This window comes from Petaurus breviceps, unplaced genomic scaffold (assembly GCF_028583685.1).
Source record: "Petaurus breviceps papuanus isolate PSGF00001 unplaced genomic scaffold, PetGlider_PUasm1.0 688, whole genome shotgun sequence".
Taxonomy (NCBI): domain Eukaryota; kingdom Metazoa; phylum Chordata; class Mammalia; order Diprotodontia; family Petauridae; genus Petaurus; species Petaurus breviceps.
Window position 1 is genome coordinate 23,056,701 of NW_027186457.1, and position 14,990 is coordinate 23,071,690.

At 38.2% G+C, this 14,990-nt stretch overlaps 2 protein-coding genes across 4 annotated transcripts in view; one reads left to right on the top strand and one right to left on the bottom strand.

The window, feature by feature from the left end:
- The window catches only part of MED12L (mediator complex subunit 12L), a 393,990-nt gene that overhangs the window by 165,768 nt on the left and 213,232 nt on the right, over window positions 1-14,990 (top strand). The window lies entirely within an intron of this gene.
- The window catches only part of P2RY14 (purinergic receptor P2Y14), a 50,488-nt gene that overhangs the window by 12,012 nt on the left and 23,486 nt on the right, over window positions 1-14,990 (bottom strand). Inside the window, exon 1 of one of the 3 annotated variants that reach the window (XM_069104775.1) lies at window positions 5,364-5,407. The exons of the other annotated variants lie outside the window; for them this stretch is intronic. The gene's annotated coding sequence lies outside the window, so the exon portion shown is untranslated. Of the gene's footprint in view, window positions 1-5,363; window positions 5,408-14,990 lie in introns of those variants that run through there. 3 annotated transcript variants of the gene reach the window in all.

A 14,990-nucleotide genomic window follows, 5' to 3' on the forward strand; every position in this document is an offset into this window, starting at 1 on the left:
AAGGTCACACAACTAGTAAGTCTCTAAGGTCAGACATAGACTCAAGTCTTCTTAACTCTAGACCCAGTACTCTATTCACTGCATCACCTAACTATCATAAGGGCATGTTTTTGTATCCAACAGGAATAAATAATTGGCTTTCCCCCGCTCAGGAATAGAAGTAAAGATTCCTTAAAGAACCATACCCACCCTGACAGAGGATTGGCATGTATTGATTCTTTGCTTCTAAATATCTTGGTTGACATTAAGTTCTGAATTTGCCAATCTTCATCACTCTGAACTGAAAGGCCAGCATCTTAGGTGACAGCACTTTCTGCATGGTGAGAACAGAATGCAGTATGCACTATAGAGGACACTGGGAATGTTTCAAAAATAGGCTCTTGGTATCATGATGCTGCATTGTTGTAGGGCTGGTGGGGAGCAGTGGAGCCAGAATGATGATGGTAAGAAAAAACAAAGACCAGAGCTTCACATGAGGGAAGGACGAATAACTAGAAGAAATAAAGAATTAGAAACTGCACGGGAACAGAGAAAAACAGAGTCATCTATTCATGATGTCCAAGTTCCTATGGTTTTAGAAAAAGCGGATATTTTGGGGACTTGGGAGTTAAAAATGTTCCCATGTATTGTTGACCTTGTTTTTTCTCTTTGTGTTCTTTCCATTTTTATAATAAAAATTTTAGGCAGATTCCCAAATTGATAGTCAAAGTAAATGGATGGGCAATTTTAGAAAGAAAGAAGGGAAGGAAGAAAGGAAGGAAAGAAAAAAAGAGAAAGAAGAAAAGAAATCAAGCAGTTAACCACCATATGAAAAATGTTCCAGATAATCAGGGAAGTACAAATTAAAGGAACTCTGAGGTTGCATCTCACACCCATCTAATTGACAAAGATGACAACCAGGAAAGTGACAAGTGACAAATGCTGGTGGACTATGGAAAAACAGACACATTAACTTAGTTCTACTCCTGGTGGAATTGTGAATTATTCTGGCCATTTAAAACTAACCACTCTACCCCCCCCCAAAAAAAAAAAAAGAAATAACTGAACTGTACATACTCTTATACTCTTTAACTTAGACTACTAGTAGGCCTATACCCCACCCAAAGAAATCAAAGAGAGAGGAAAACAGAGGTGCAAAAAATATTTACAGCAGCCTTTTTTGTGGCAGAAAAGAGTTGGCAAACAAGGGGATGCCCATCAATTAAGGAATTGTTGAATACAGTTATGGAATTTGAGTGTAATATATTATTATGCCATAAGAAATGATGAAAGGGATAGTTTCAGAGAAGCTTGGGAAGACTTGTATGAACTGATGCAGACTGAAGTTAGCAGAACTCGGGGCGGGGGGGGGGGGAAGAAACAGTTTGTACAATAAAACTGTATAAACAACTGAAAAAGAAACATGATTCTAGAAGATTGATTAGTTTGGATGGACTCAGGGTGTAGATTGAGACATAGATTTTCAAGATGGCCAATGTGGTAATTTGTTTTGTTTTACTCTGTGTGCATACATACATGCATACACACATACATACATATGTGTGTACATACATACACACCTGTATGTATGTATATACATATTTTTTTTCAGGTTTTTTTTCTTTTTTTAGTGGGGAAAGGGAGAAGAGAGGACAGAAAAACTGATGCTTATTGATAAAAAAGAAACTGCAAGAAAAATTTAGGTGAGGCAGCTAGGTGGTAGAGTTGGTAGAGAGTTTGAATTGGACTCAGGAAGATCTGAGTTCAGATCTGACCTCAGATGCTTACTAGTTGTGCAACTGGACAAATCACTGCTCTCCCCTCAGTTTTCTCAGCTGGAAAACGGGGCTAATAACAGCTCCTGTCTCTGAGTGTAGTTATGAGAATCAAATGAGATGTGTGCTTTGCTATATATGATAGTTTTATTATCATTAACTAACATCTTCAGTCAGTAAAAAGGTAGTTTGTCCTGGAAAATGTTTATATAAAGTTAAATTTTTTTTTACAAGTACCTTACATAAAATCAGTTTTATAATAATTTTAAAAAACAGCAGGGTTGGGTCTAGGCTCATATTTCTTGGAGTGATTGTGAACATTATGCAGGGTGAGAGCTGTGGGCAGCATATTTCCTTTTGGTTGTTAATTGTTGACATCTCAGCATAATTCTGCTTGATAACAGAGGGAACCCTTCAGGAAGCTGGCAAGGTGTCTTGCTTGTAAAGATACACTATACAGTCTCAGGAAGATTTTTATAACATCCCAGTGTAGCATGTCTTTGGGGATTGGTTCAATGATGGGTGCTTCTGAAATTAGAGTTTCTTAGAGCACTTCTCTTTCACAAATATCTCAAAAAGAAAGACTTTGAAGATGCAATGAGTGATGTTTTGTATTTATATCAACTTCTCCACCACTACTTAAACTATGTTTCTCCAAATCCAGTCTTTGTGCTCTTGTGTGTAATGGAAGTTGTGGAAACTGGGTGCAGAGCCAATATGGTGGAGAGAAGCCAGGAAGTTGCTTGAGCTCTTCCCAATTTCCCTCAAACAATACTAAATCAAGCCTCTGAAACAAATTCTGGAGTGACAGAACCCTCAAAAAGATGGAGTGAAACAATTTTCCGGCTTAAAATAACTTAGAAGGACTTCAGGAAAGGTCTGTCACACTTGCATAAAAGGGTACTACAGCTCAGTACAGATGGTGTCAAGGCAAGCCAGAGGGAGTTTCTTAGCCACAGCACAGATCAGCAACTAAGGCCCCTTAGTTCTGCCTCAGCAGGCCAGGAGTGAGGTCTCTAACCCTAGCACAGAGGGCAAATGTCAACCCCAGAACCCCAACACAACGGGAGTAACTAGGCTGGGCCTCCCCAGCATAGTGGTCAAGCCAAGAGCCCTGGAAGCATCTGGTGCAGAAAGCCAGTGAACCCCCTTAACCCCCAGCACAAGAAGCTTGGGTCAGTGTGCCATACACCCCAGGAGCAGAGCTCAACTTTAAAAGTCATGAAATAGACTTTAAAAATAAGCAAAAAAAAAAAAAAAGAAAGAAAACAGAAAAGAACTTTAACCATAGAAATCTACTATGGCAACAGAGAAGATCAAAACAAACGCAGAAGAGGATAACAATGTCAAAATGCCTACACACGAAGCCTCAAAGAATATAAATTGGTTTCAAGCTCAAAAGGCTGTCTTGGAAAAGCTCAAAAAAGGATTTTAAACATCAAATAAGAGAGGTCGAAGAAAAATGGGAAATGAAATGAGTTATGCAAGAGAGAGTCATCAGTTTGGAAAAGGAAGGACAAAAGTTGACAAAAATACAGTTGACCAAATGGAGAAAGAATCTGCTCAAGAAAACAACTCCTTAAAAAGCAGATTGGTCAAGTGGAAAAGGGGATACAAAAAGCTAACTGAAGATAATTCCTTAAAAATTAGAATTGAAAGCTAACAACTCTGTGAGACATGAAGAATCAGTCAAAGTCAAAAGACTAAAATAAAATTGAAGAAAATACAAACTGCCTCATTGGGAAAACAACTGACCTGGAATAGTTCCAGGAGTGATAAAATTATTATTATTTTTTTTAAGCAATTGGGGTTAAGTAACTTGCTCAAGGTTACATGGCCAGTTATTTCTGGGTGTGGTGCTGAGTATCTGCACCCGGATTTGATCCAGGTCATCCTGACACTGGAGCTGGTGCTCTTACTCGCTGAGCCACCTGGCCGCCCCTAAGCACTTGGGGTTAAGTAACTTGCTCAAGGTTACACGTCCAGGTGTTTCTGGGTGGGTGCTAAGTGTCTGAGGCTGGGATTCGATCTCCAGGTCTTCTGATAAAATTATTAAAAAAAAACATGTTAATCAGTAAGATAAAACTATTTATATCCCTACACAAGAAGATAGTACTTGTAACTCTTGAAACTAAGTTTATGTCTATCAGGGCAGCTAGAAGGAGCACAGAGGATGTGGGTGTAAGTTGACTTTGATGTGATATATAAAAGAATTAAGGGGTTAAAAGAAGGATTATATTGGGAGATATAACATGAAGAGGCACAAAAGACATGTTATAGTAGAGGGAAAGAAGAGGTGGGGTGAGTATTATTTGAACCTTACTCTCATCAGATTTGACTGAAAGAGGGAATAATATACACAGTCATTTGGGTATAGAAGTTTTTCTTATCCTACAGCAAAGTAGGAGGGAGAAGGGGAAAGAAAAAGGGCTGGGGCTGATAGAAGGGAAGATAGAAGGCAGGGTAGAAGTAGGAAGAGAAAGGGGAAAGAGAAGTGGAGGCTGATAAAAGGGAGGGCAGATTAAGGGAGGTGATGGTCAGAAGCAAAGCACTGGTGAGGAGAGACAGGGTGAAAGGAGAGAGAAAAGTATAAATAGAGGGGAAAATAGGATGTAGGAAAATACACAGTAACCATAACTGTGAATGTGAATGGGATGAACTCTCCCATAAAATGGAAGTGTGTTGTTTACAAGAAACACATTTGAAGCAGAGAGACACACAGAGAGTAAAGGTAAAAGGCTGGAGTAGAATATATTATCCTTCAACTAAAGTTGAAGATCTGAGACAAAGCAAAGGCAAAAATAGATCTAGTTAAAAGAGATATGGAGGGGGCAGCTAGGGAGCACAGTGAATAGAGCACCAGCCCTGGAATCAGGAGGACCTGAGTTCAAATCCAGTCTCAGACACTTACTAGATGTGTGACCTTGGGCAAGTCACTTAACCCCAATTGCCCTGCCTTCCCCCCTCCATAAAGAAAAAAGATAATGGGGGGAAATTACATCTTGCTAAAAGTTACCATAGACAATGCAATAATATCAGTACTAAACACATATGTACCAGGTGGTATAGCATCCAAATTATTAGAGAAATTAAGTGAGTTACAGGAAGTAGACAGCAAAACTATACCAGCAGGGGACCTCAACTTTTCCCTCTCTGAACTAGATAAATCTAACCACAAAATAAACAAGAAAGAAGTTAAGGAGGTGAATAGAATTTTAGAAAAGTTAGATATGATAGACCTTTGGAGAAAGTTAAATGAAGATAGAAAGGAATATACCTTTTTTGCTTTGTTTTGTTTTTCAGCAATACATAGCATTGACCATGTATTAGGGCATAAAACCTCACAATGTGGAAAGGCGGAAATATTAAATGCATCCTTTTTAGATTATGATGTGTTAAAAATTATGTGTAATAAGGGCCATGGAGAGATAGACTAAAAATTAATTGGAAATTAAATAACCTAATCCTAAAGAATGAGTGGGTCAAATAAAAAATCATAGAAACAGTAATTTCATCAAAGAGAATGACAGTAATGAGACAACATACCAAAATTTATGGGATTCAGCCAAGGTGGTTCTTAGGGGAAATTTTATGTGTCTAAATACTTACATGAATAAAATCGATAAAGAGTAGATCAGGGAATTGTTCATACAATTTAAAAAGCTAGAAAAAGAAGAAATTAAAAATCCCCAATTAAATACCAAATTAGAAATTCTGGAAATCAAAGGAGAGATGAATAAAATTGAAAGTAAGAAAACTATTGAACTAATAAAACTAAATGCAGGTTTTATGAAAAAATCCAATAAAATAGATAAACCTTTGGTTAATTTTATTTAAAAAAAGAAAGAAGAAAACCAAATTACCAGTATCAAAAATGTAAAGGGTGAATTCACCAGTGAAGAGGGAATTAAAGCAATAATTAGAAATTATTTTGTCTAAATGTATGCCAATAAATCTGACAATCTAAGTAAAATGGATGAATATTTACAAAATTATAGATTGCCCAGATTAACAGAAGAGAAAACAAAATACTTGGCATCAGTGAACTCCCTAAGAAAAAATCTCCAGGGCCAGATGGATTAACAAGTTAATTCTAAGAAGCATTTAAAGAACAATTGATTTGAATAATATATAAATTACATGGAAAAATTGGTGAGGAGGGAGTTCTACAAATTCCTTTTGGAATTTGGCACAAATATGGTGCTGATATCTAAATCAAATCAGAGAAAGAAAATTATAGACCAATTTCCCTATTGAATATTGATGCAAAAATTTTAAATAAAATATTAGCAAAGAAATTATAGCCATTTATCACCAGGATAATATACCATGACCAGGTGAGATTTATAACAGGAAAGCAGGGCTGGTTCAGTCTTAGGAAGACTATCACCATTATCAACCATATCAATAACAGAACTAGCAGAATTTATATTATTATGTCAATAGATGCACAAAAAGTTTTTGACAAAATGCAGCACCTATTCCTGTTAAAAACACTAGAGAACATAGGAATAGAGTTTTCCTTAAAATGATAAGTAATATCTATCTAAAACCATCAATAAGCATTATATATATGTAACAGGGATAAGCTAGAAACTTTCCCAATTTTTTTTTTGCACTTTTTTGGAGGGGGAAGCAGGGCAATCAGGGTTAAGTGACTTGCCCAAGGTCACACAGCTAGTAAGTGTGATCAAGTGTCTGAGGAGGGGTTTGAACTCAGGTCCTCCTGACTTCAGGGCCAGTGCTGTATTCACTGTGCCACCTAGCCACCCTATTTCTTTTTCTTTTTTTTGACTTTCCCAATATTATCAGGGATGCAACAAGGATGTCCATTATCACCATTAATATTCAACATAGTACTAGAAAGATTAGCTTTAGCAATAGGAGAAGAAAAAGAAATTGAAGGAATTAGAGTAGGCAGTAAGGAAATAAAGCTATCAGTCTTTGCAGATGATATAATAATATACTTAGAGAATCCTAGAAAAATTAACTAAAAAACTACTCAAAACAATTAACAGCTTTAGCAAAGTTGCAAATAAACCCACATAAATCATCAGCATTTCTATATATTACCAACAAAGCCCAGCAGCAAAAGATAACGAAATTCTATTTAAAATAACTGTATAAAATATCTGGGAGTTTACCTGCCAATACAAACCCAGGAGCTATGTGAACACAATTACAAAACACTTTTCAACAAATAAAGTCAGATCTAAACAATTGAAAAAATATCAGTTGCTTATGGGTGGGCCATGCTAACATAATAAAAATGACAATTCTCCCTAAATTAATTTACATATTCAATGCCATACTAATCAAATTACCAAAAATTATTTCATAGGACTAGAAAAAATAATAGCAAAATTCATCTGGAAGAACAAAAGGTCAAGAATATCAAGGAAATTAAAATGCAAAGGAAGGCCTAACCGTAAGAGATCTAAGACTTTAGTATAAGGTGGCAATCATCAAAACTATTTGGTATTGACTAAGAAAGAGAGTGGTGGATCAGTGGAATAGGTTAGGTACACAAGACACAGCAGTAAATGATTATGGTAATCTACTGTTTGATTAACCTAAAGAAGAACTCACTATTTGACAAAAACTGCTGGGGAAGCCAGAAAACAGTATGGCAGAAATTAGGCATAGACCAACATCTCACACTGTATACCAAGTTAAGGTCAAAATAGGCACATGATTTACACACAAAGAGTGATACCAGCAAGGAATTAGTTTAGGAGGGCAAGAAATAGTTATATGCAGGATCTATGGAGAAGGGAAGAATTTGTGACCAAACAAGAGATAGAGAACATTATGAAAGGCAAAATGGATCATTTTGATTACATTAAATTAAAAAAGTTTTTGCACACACATAGTCAAAACAACCCAATGCAACCAAGACTAAAAGGAAAGCAGAAAAACTTTTACAGCAAGTATAAAGATAAAGGCTTCATTTCTCAGACATAGAGAGAACTGAGTCAAATTTGTAAGAATACAAGTCATTCCCCAAATGATAAATGGTCAAAGGATATGAACAGGAAGTTTTTAGTGGAAGAAATCAGAAGTGTCTATAATCATATTTTAAAAATGTTCTAAATCACTATTGATTAGAGAAATGAAAATTAAGACAACTTCATACCTCTCAGTTTGGCTAATACGACAGAAAGGGAAAATGATAAATGTTAGAGAAGATATGGGAAAATTGGAACACTAATGCATTATTGTTAGAGTTGTGAACTAATATATCCATTCTGGAACAATTTGTAACTATACCCAAAGGGCAACCCAACTGTGCATACCCTTTGATAAGCAATACCACTACTGGGTCTGTATCCCAAAAAGATCATAAAAAAAAGAAAGGGATTCACATGTGCAAAAATATTTATAGCAGCTATTTTTGTTGTGACAAAGAATTGGAAATTGACAGAATGCCTGTCAGTTGGGAAATGACTGAACAAGTTGTGGTTTATGAATGTCATGGAATACTATTGTGCTATAAGAAATGATGATCAGGCAGATTTCAGAAAAACCTGGGAAGATTTACATGAATTGATGCTAAGTGAAGTGATCAGAACCAGGAGAACATTGTACACAGGAACAGCCACATTGGGTGATAATCAACTATGATACTTAACTCTTCTCAGCAGTACAATGATCCAAGATAGTTCCAAAATACTCATGATGGAAAATGCTATCTACATACAAAGAAAGAACTTTAGAGTCTGAATGCAGATAGAAGCATATTGTTTTCACTTTTTTTTTTGGTTTTTGTTTTTTCTTTCTTGTGGTTTTTCCCTTTTGTTCTGATTCTTCTTTCACAACATGACTAATGTGAAAATGTTTATCATGATTGTACATGTATAACCTATATCAGATTGCTTGTTGTCTTGGGGAGGGAGCAGGAAAGAAAGAAGCGAGAAAAATTTGTAACTCAAAATCTTATAAAATTAATGTTGAAAACTATCTTTATTTGTGATTAGAAAAAATAAAATACTATCAAGTAGGGGAAAAATGGAAAAAAATTGTGGAAACCACAAAAATGTTTTCTTCATCTGGGACAGGTCTTAAGAACTCAAGGTGTAACTTTCATGCTTGATCTTTCTTTACTTTATAATGTTTATTTTGAGCTGTGCAGTGGTACCTAATGCTTCCACCCAGGGAAGGAGTTGACTTCATGAAAGCCTTTTCTTTCATTATGTTCTTGTACTCTGTAAAGGAGCTGAATCTGAATGTGAATGTCCACTTTCTTCCAACCCAGGGGAGAGGTTTTAGTAGTTTTTAATCACCAGCCAGAGATTAGTCAATGAAGAAGAGCCATTTTCCCAAATGCTAATTTTGAATCAAAGGAATTGGAACGGAAGTAACTAATATGTAGGCTCTTAATTAGGATATCTTCTCTAGAATGTCACCTCACGTTGTAAATGAGAATTCATTGCCCTTTACCTCTAAATGTGACTTCTTCATTTGTCAATGTCTCTGCCATTTTACTAGTCCCTCTGCCTTACCCTCCCTAATCATTTGAAGGACATTTTGTTCATCCTCCTTTTCATCTTCTTCCTTTCCTTTACCCAAAGACTCATTCAATCCTATTTAATTTCCCTTTGAAATGCCCCTCAGTTTTGTTCTTTTGTCTGTTTCTCAGGGGCAACTAGATGGTGTAGTGGATAGAGCTGTGGGCCTGGATTCAGGAAGTCTTGAGTTCAAAGCCTGCCTGTGTGACCTTAGGCAAGTCACTTAACCATTTTGTTCCTCAGTTTCCTCATCTGGAAAATGGAGATCTAATAGCACCTTCCTTACAAATAAGTTAATATATGTAAATGTTAGCTGTTTCCTACTTCTCCCTTTCTGATTCAAGTTCTCCATGTTATGTCAGGCCTGGATATCCAGGAGTAGCCTAATTGATTCCCTTGCCTCCAATATTTCCTTGTTACAGATAATCTTTCCTTCCTTTATCCCATTCACTTTTCCCCAGCTGCTTTGAAATCACTGATTTCTCAGTGTCAGTGTTCTATTTAAGAACTAACAGTTTCATTTTTTTTTTGGCTTTTTGGAGGGCAATTGGGGTTAAGTGACTTGCCCAAGATCACACAGCCAGTTTTTGTGTTAAGTGTCTGAGGCCGGATTTGAACTCAGGTCCTCCTGACTCCAGGGCCAGTGGTCTATTCACTACAACACCTAGCCGCCCCCAGTTTCATTTTTTTAAACAAAATATTCAGTGTGATGAAGAACACATAGACTATTAAGAAGATAGAAAATTTAGAGAAGACGGTGTTCCTGTCCTGTAGTATGGGCATAAGCAGTTAATAAGAATTCACTGACTGATGGATTGATGCCACCCCTGAGAAACCTTTGTTTAATCTCCAGATTATCTCTGTTAAGCAAAGAATGAAATGGAGACATGGGCTTGACACATACTGGGCATATTCTGTGCAAAATCCAGATGGGAGGGGGATTTTCGATAAGTGGTGGCATTCTTTAGAAGCTCTTGTTTGCAAGTAATATACTCGTAGCTACATTACACAGTATTGCGCTTCAGACGCATTACAAAGTTGCCAAAAATAAAAAAGCCAAAACATTTTGAGTTTGGGGGAAGGAGAGATGTTGTTCCTGATGGGAAAACGAATCAGGAAAACTTAAAGGAGGAGCTGAGAAAAGGGAGGATGAAGAAATAGGTGACACACAGTGTATAGGGCCAAGAACAAAGTCATTTAACCTTTTGGAAGCCCAGTTTCCTCATCTATAAAATGGGAATAATACTACTTGGGTTTTTTTCATCATCATAACCATATGCTGTAAATGCATTATAAGCAAAGTGGGAATAAGCATTTATTAAGTACCTACTATATGCCGAGCACTATGGTAAGCATTTTTATAAAAGTTATCTTATCTGATCCACAAAGTGCTATATTAATGTGGGTCATTTCTTCTATTATTTAAACATGCTTTTCCCTGTCAATAGCTTTTAGTTGTCTATGCCCTTTTATTGTGTGGAGGGGAAAAGATATTTGTTTATCCAGCAAGCATTTATTTAAACAACTGCTAGGTGCAAAGTATTACACTAAAAGAAATGGAAATGACCCCAGCCTTATTTTCCCAGAGCTTTATTTCTTTGAGGAGGGATGAGGGCAAGGAAGCAAATAATGAAGGAGATGATGGCGGCAAGAGAGAGATCCAGGAATCATGGTGGAAGGAGAGGCCACATTTCAGCACCAGGGTGGCTACCCTGAGATCACATAGAACATAAGTGGCAGACCAGAGCTAGGTCTGCTGACTCCCAAGTTCAGGGTTCCTCCATCTATATTTTTTAACTTTTTTTTGGAGGGGGGAAGGCAGGGCAATTGGGGTTAAGTGACTTGCCCAAGGTCACACAGCTAGTAAGTATTAAGTGTCTGAGTCAAGATTTGAACTCAGGTCCTCCTGACTCCAGGGCTGGTGCTCTATTCACTGTGCCACCTAGCTGCCTTCATTTATACTTTTTAACACAGGTCATTCCGAGAACTTTGGGGTAGACCCTTTCCCTTCACCTCTAAAGGAGGAGATGTGGAACGTAGAACAGATCACCAACATGTGCAAAGGTTAATTTTGGAGGTGGAGAAGGAAGGCAGAATTAACAGAGCACAAAAAGTCCTGGGACCCAAATACGTTATTTAAAAGTCCAGACTAGTATATTTTGGAAGGGGCAGTTTATGGTCCCAAGGGCTTAAAGCTATAGAGTCACAATATTTAGAGTCGGATAGGGAAGGGAAGGAGAGGAGCATTTCTATCATGTCTACTATGTTCCAGGCACTGAGTTTTTACTAATTTTGTCCCATATACTTCTCCCAACGACCTTGTGACGTAGGTGTTCTTACTCCCTTTTAACTTGCCCACTGGGGTCACAGTCTGGGGCTGGATTTGAACTCAAGTCTTCCTGATACTAGGCCCAGCACTTAATCCACTGTGTTACCAACCACGTAGACAGAACTAGTATTTATATAGCACTTCAAGGTTTGCAAATGATCTCTTTTGATCCTCATAAAAACTTGATAAGTGTTATTATTATTATTATCCTTATTTCAGATGAAGAAACTGAGGCAGGCAGCAATTTAAATGACTTGTCCAGGGTCACACATGAGGTTTGGTTCCTACTCATTCCAAATCCACCATGTCTCTATCCACTGTGCCACATAGCGGAATCTTATTTAACCAGACCTCATTTTAAGTGGGTGGAAATTTAAGTCTATAAAGGTGAAATGTCATCAGGACGGTACAATGAACATTTCAGCCCAGGTCCTCTGACTCAGAACTCTTTGAAGTCCTCAGCTATTCCTAGAATCATGCTGTGGATAGACAGAGAGGCAGAATGGACTTTAGAATTGTTCTCCCAGTCCAGTCCCCACACAGCTGGGATTTGGAGCCTGCTCATCTTCCTCCAAAACCAGAACTCCTTCTCGATACCGGACTGACCACAAGGTCCTTCCAATCACTTCTGCAGATTTCAGGTCCTTCTGACTCCTGGCCCCACATTTTATCCATTGTCCCCAGCTGCCCATACCTTACCATATACCATACCCACAATCCCCTGCTTCTAAGTTCTTAGAACATCTTTGGCCATGCAGGCCATGTGCTTTTTATAGACCCATAGGGGACTCTTCAGGGAAAGGAGATGAGAAGCCCTCGAGTCTTGAAATCAGGGTCAAAGTTAACATTTAACTCATGTTGAGCCTACCAGTTCACCTTCCATTTCTTTATTATTAAGGTATAGAAATCTATGATCTTATTATCTGCTTTAAACTATAGTGGGCATTGCTCTCGGCACTTAAAAAAAAGAAACAAAACTCCAGAATTCTTCAAATTACTCTATTTATAATGTAACAATCACAAGACAAATGCATCATCGGCTTGTAGAAAGTCAGGCAATCATTTCCTGTGGGATTTTTTTTTAATAGATATAATTTTAAAACACCAAAGACACCAGCAGGGAATTCACTCTCCCAAAAAAGACTGTAATAATTACGTTATCTTGGGATGTTCTTTTCTGTCTCTGTAGATTTTCTCAGAATATTAGAACTGGGAGGACCTGCAAAAGTCCTCTATAATCCTAGGAGGAGATTGAGGCAAAGGAGACATGTGAATGGTCACACAGTGACAAAGCTGGGGGCCTGTCCATTGTTATTTTTATTCGACTCTGAAATTCTGGGTTATTTTGTTTTATGTTTACAGATTGTTTTTCTTTCTGTGATATTTTCTTCCCATGAAGTGATGGCTGTTGTAGTCAAGGGAGGGAGGAGGCAATCCTTGAAAGCTTACAGAAACCCAGGATGGTGTACTGTGAATGCTGGTATCCAAAAAAGAAAAGTATTTGGGAAAAGTTCTAGTGCTGCCTTTTAGAAGCTCATCATGCTTCCCTCCAAAATAATGGGGAGGGACAGCTAGGTGGCACAGTGAATAGAGCACCTGCCCTGGAGTCAGGAAGACCTGAGTTCAAATCCAGCCCCAGACACTTAACACTTACTAGCCGTGTGACCTTGGGCAAGTCACTCCCAAATGCCCTGCCTTCCCCCCTTCAAAAAGCAAATTATATGTGTGTGTGTGTGTGTGTGTGAAATAAAGGGGAGCATTTTTCATAACCTTTGCTCAAACACTAGAACATTAATGGGTTCTCATTGCCATGTTGCTGTTGTCTTTGGGGAGGGGTTGTCTTTTGTCTTTACTCCCCCCAATATTTGGTGGTTTTTCTATTGCTGTCATTGCTATACCGTCAAAGGGGCTAAGAAAAAGAAGTGAGATTTCTGTAAGGGTCTGAAATCTTATTTCAAGATTGCATGATTATAGGTCTAAAGCATGAGGGGACCTCAGAAGTCATTTAGACTAATCCTTTCACTTTACAAATGAGGAAACTGGGGAAATTAGCTGGCTTGTCCAAGGCCACACAGAAAGTAAGTGGTACCACTGGGATAATGTAGGTCAGGAGGAGGAGAATGGTTTCTGAACAAAACAGTGCCATGGATAGTGATTTGGGGATGAAGTTCTCTGCATGGTTAAAGTCATGATTCTGATAAAAATGAAAAAAAAAATTTTGGTCCAGATCCCCATTCATCCACCTTCCCAAGCCTGGATGACTTAAAAGTCACAGAGCACACTCTCAGCCTTTCTTCTCTTCCCTTTCTCGATGGATAGTTAGAGAGATCCATATATCATGGACTGACCTCCTTCCCTGACAGGCCAGAATTAGGCTAAGTGGCCTGGCTTGCTGGCTGCTCCCATTTGTCCTTATGTAGCATCCTTTGGGACTGTGATGGGTTTTCTTCCTTGGGTGGGGCAAGGAAATGAATCTGACCCTTTTTTGTTTGCATTTCTCAGTTGGAGAAGCCAGGGTCATTACATCTAGGACATGCCTTTTTCCTCCGGGCTTGATGGTGGTAAGAGTTTCAGCTTTTTAGCAAAGAGGCAGGTTCCTTCAAACCTGCTAACTGCATGTATGTTTGTTCAAAATTCAGGCAAAATACCATTATTAGTGCCTTGGCCTTAAGGGAAGGGAAAGCTACTGTGTAATAAAGAATGGTAAAGTATTAAAAGGACCTTAAAAATCCTCTGTTCATCTTTCCCATTTCCTAGAGGGAATTGAAGGTGGCTGATTGCTTGACTTGCCTAGGCTCTAGACTACATAGTGGCAGGGACTAGAACCCTGTTCTGCTGCCTCACAGGACTTCATTCTGTTGCATTATTACCTCTGCCTACACCTGAAAGGCTGACTCTGTGGGTCTGGTTAGTTCTGCCTCCTCACTTGGGTTTGTATCTAATTCCTTTTTTTTATTTGACACTGACTGATAGATGACACAGAATAGCTACAAAAAATGGATATTTAACTTGGAAATCTTGCTTCCCATATCTTAGTGTAGTCTGGTCTAGTGTAATTGTGAATTGGATTGAAGTGAGGCCGAGCTGTGCTGTAATGGCAGCCTCATTCTTTCCTCCAGACCCATGTAACTCCGTCTGCAAGACAGTGGCCATGACCTGGGAGGCAGTAGATGACCTTGGCCTTCTAAATTTGTTATGTAGCTTTTAACTTCCCACCAAAATCCTGTGATCAACTTTCAGAATTCTAAAAGACAAACCTCCAATTTCCTTCCTTCTTTTCTTCCCTCTTTCCCTCCTTCCCTCCCCTTTCTCTCCTCTCCCTTCCTTTCCTCCTTCCTTTCTCTCCTTCCCTTCCCTTCCCTCCTTTCCTTCCTTCCTTCCTTCCTTCCTTCCTTCCTT